The sequence below is a fragment of the Chinchilla lanigera genome, unplaced genomic scaffold, assembly GCF_000276665.1.
Source record: "Chinchilla lanigera isolate Chin_1 unplaced genomic scaffold, ChiLan1.0 scaffold00001, whole genome shotgun sequence".
Lineage (NCBI taxonomy): Eukaryota > Metazoa > Chordata > Mammalia > Rodentia > Chinchillidae > Chinchilla > Chinchilla lanigera.
Genome location: NW_004955402.1, coordinates 38,891,236 through 38,895,122, shown reverse-complemented (window position 1 = coordinate 38,895,122; position 3,887 = coordinate 38,891,236).

Genomic DNA, 3,887 nt, shown 5'->3' with positions numbered 1-3,887 from the left:
ATATTTTGCCACCTAAAACCAAGTAACTGTATTTGGCTGAACAGCAACTAGCGCTGAAGATGGGTAAATATATACACATACTGGGAATGTGTGCCTCCAAAATTATTTTCACTGTTAGTGTTGCAGCAATGAAGTGAAGATACTAAACTAGAACATTATAGTGTAGCTAAACCTAAAATGAAATATTCTATTAACATCTCAAATTTTTATTTGGTATATATCCATGTATATTTGGTTTAAAGCAACTGGATGCTAAATTTTATTACAGCCCAAGTTTGCAATGAGACAAAATTACTATTAAACAATTATAACCCTTTTTAAGGGTTTTTTGTTTTTTGTCTTTTTACTTTCTATTTTCATTTTTGGTACCAGGAATTAAACTCAGGGCCTTGTGCCTGCTAGGTAGGGGCTACACTGCTGAGCTACATCCCTGGCCCAACCACTTTTTAAAAATTAAGCAATTTCATCTGGGTGTGGTGGTACATGTCTGTAATCACAGCACTAGGGGTGGTGAAGGAGGACTGAAATAACTTAAGGCCAGCCTGGGCTACACAGTGAGTTCAAGGCCTGCCTGAACTACTTAATGAGACCCTGTCTCAAAAAGAAAAACATCTCTGAGATCCAAAGAATTTAAAAAAAAAAAAGATACACTTCTCATTCCCAAGATAAGCATGTAGGAAATATCTTTAAAAATTAGAAATAATCTCTGAGCTGCAAGGCACTAAAATATATATATAAAAAGATATACCCCTCCTTCCCAAGGTAAGCATTTGGGAAATACTAGTAATATTCTAATTTAAAGATTAAATAAATAACTAGAATATGATTGTAAATAAGTAACTAGAATATCACTGTTTGGAAACAAGGCAGGTATTTATTGTATCTGGTGGCCAACCATGTTCGAGCATGTTAAATTTTTACAGGTAATCAAAAGTAACTGCAATAGAATGTTCACACTTCAAACATACAATAAATGGCAAGACTCAACCAGTTCAAAACGGAGAGAGGATAAAAATGTGTGTGGGTGTGGGGGAGAATTAATATTGCAAAAAGGAAGCAAAACAATGAGACTGTAAAAATAAATACAAATAGATTGGTACTTTGGCACTACAGGTACTCTTTGCAGAGTTCTACTACAAAGCACTAGGATCAGTGACGGCAAACCTTTTAGCTTTCAAAGATAATAATCACCCTCTGCGGCATATGTGCCATAGGTCTGCCATCACTGCACTGGATCCTGGAGAAAAACTTTTAGACTCACTGCCGATTTGTCCTAATCCCTGTACAGTCAACACAGGAAAACAACAAAAAGCCCTGAGACAAAAGCAGGAAAAAAGCAGGAAGCACCAGCCAAGAAGCAAGCCTGAAAGGTGGGGAGTGCCTGAAGGCAAACACTGACAGTAACCAGTACTTGACATCTATAAACAAAAGTATAAGAGGCCAGGACCAAAAGCTGAAATCAAGAAACCATGCTAGTCAGCACGCCCAGAGGGGGGCTAACATGATGCCAAGGAGTTTGTATGAACTCAAAGAAGAAGCCAATACAAATTATTATCTGAAGGAAAGCATCCACCAATGTAGGGCCCTTGTTCTTTCTGCAGATTAAACTAAGCCACATACTGAAGGAAATGAGCTATAAACGGTACACAATAACCACAAATTTAAGCTTATAAAGACTTAAAATATTGAGGTTAACAGAAGTGGAATACAAAATGGGGCTTGATTTTCTGCAACACGGTCTCGCTTTGTAGTGCAGGCTTGCCTTGAGCTCACTGTGCAGCTCAGGTTGGGCTCCAACTCACTGTGATTCTCCTGTCTCAGCTTCTCAAGTGCTGGAATTACAGGCATGCATCACCACACCTGACAAGAGGTTTTTTTTTTTTTTTAATGGATTTACATGAGACTGTAGTGAATGAAGAGAAGATTAAATTGGAATCAAATGAAAATATAAAAACCATTGTAAGTGTGCTAAAGAGCAGGTTAAATGTGGCTAAAACACAAACTGGTGAACAGGAAGACAGCTGATGAAATTACTCAAAATGGGGCAAAAAGAAACAAGAGGATGAAAAATGTAAGAAACTGGGAGACATGCAGGTTACAGTATGAAAGTCTACCATTTGTGCAATCAGAGTCCTATAAGAGAGGAAAAGCAGTTTTTTTAAAAGCTAGTGGCAGAGAATTATACAGAACATGAACTGAAAGACATAGGAAACCAGAATGTAACAAATAAACCCACACTTCCAAATATGAGTAAATCTGCCGAGAACCAAAGGAGAAAAAACAATCGTAAAGGCAGAGAGAAATAAAACATAACCCTAAACATTTCATTCTCAAGCAAACACTCATCTAGAGCCATTAGAAGCAAAACTATGATATAATCCCTTGCACTCTTGACAAACTCCTTTTTTAACTATTTCTCTTTTTAACTGGTTCAAACTATTTACTTTTTTACTTATTTTCCCTGAAAACCATTCTGGGTAGCCAAGTTCCTGAAATCCATCACAAGGATGAAAAATATTTTAAATGGATTATTTTTACAAAAAGTTAAAATATTCCTTTTATGCGTTTCACTGCCTTACCAGAACAATGTACATAGAAAATACGACAGTCCTTCATTCAGAGCACTGACTATTTAGACGGTGATTTTTTTTGCACAAGTTAGTTGCTTTTGGTAACCCCAAACTTTTAAAATATCTTAGTAGTTAAGCAATTTTCAAATTATAAGAAATTAAAATTTAGTGAATTATTTTTAAGCTATTCTTTATTCACATTTGTATACTGTATATTTTAATGTTATTTTTATATCTGTAAAAATTATAAACTTTGAGACCATGAGAATTCAAGGTTGAGAGATACTTTGGTATGTTCTAGAAACATCCCCTATGTCAAATAAATTATAACATGTTCTCAACCTTATACTCAGCTTTTAATATAGCTAGTAAAAGGCAAGACAGTAACACAGTAACAGAATGCCTACCGATTTAGTTTATATGACATCTTTGATTTCATGTCTAAATGCAGAATTCAGAGACATTACAGAACATCTAAGACCCCCCGCCCAAGTTCTGAGGCTCAAACGCGGATCCTTGCACATGGCAGTAAGTGCTCTAGGGCTAAGCCACATCCCTAAGCCCACAAAAAGGATCTAATCCATTGCTTTTAGAGCCTACGAACTGGCTAGAAGGCAATGGAATGCTTCCATTACTAGTACTCTTTATAGGCCCATGAGCCTGCATTTCAGATGTCCATCCTTCCCTTACTATACTTGTATGAAGAGTTCCTTCTACTACTATCCTCTACAACAAACTCATTTCCCCCACCCTCAAATCTCCAGTTCACTTATTCAGTACTTTATGAACTGTACATTATATGCTGGGCATTAAGTTCAGAGTATGAAAAAAGCATTAATTGAATATAAATTGTTTCCCTATTTTAAGTCAATTTACTCGAAGGATATGTGCACTTAGCGAAAGAAATGTACACTTTCAATAGGTTCACTAACAATATGATGTCCTACGTGGCTATTTCATAATAGGCTGAATCTGAGACAGTCTGTATTTCCTAGAAAAAGAACTTTGTTCTCTTATTAACAGAAAGATTTGGTGATCCTTATTTTATACACAAGAACACATCTCTTTTCCCCAATTTATAGAAAAGGTACTAGTGTTGACCAAAATAGTCCTTTTATTGAAAAGCAATAAAAATAGCTGTGGGCCAGGAACGGTGGTACACACCTATAATCCCAGCTTTTAGGAGGCTGAGACAAGAGGATCCTGAGTTCAAGGCCAACCTAAGCTACACAGCAAGTTGCAGGCCAGCCTGGACCTACATAGCGAGACAGTCTCAGAAAAAAAAAAAAACCTGTACAAATAAGAGGAAGGTAATAC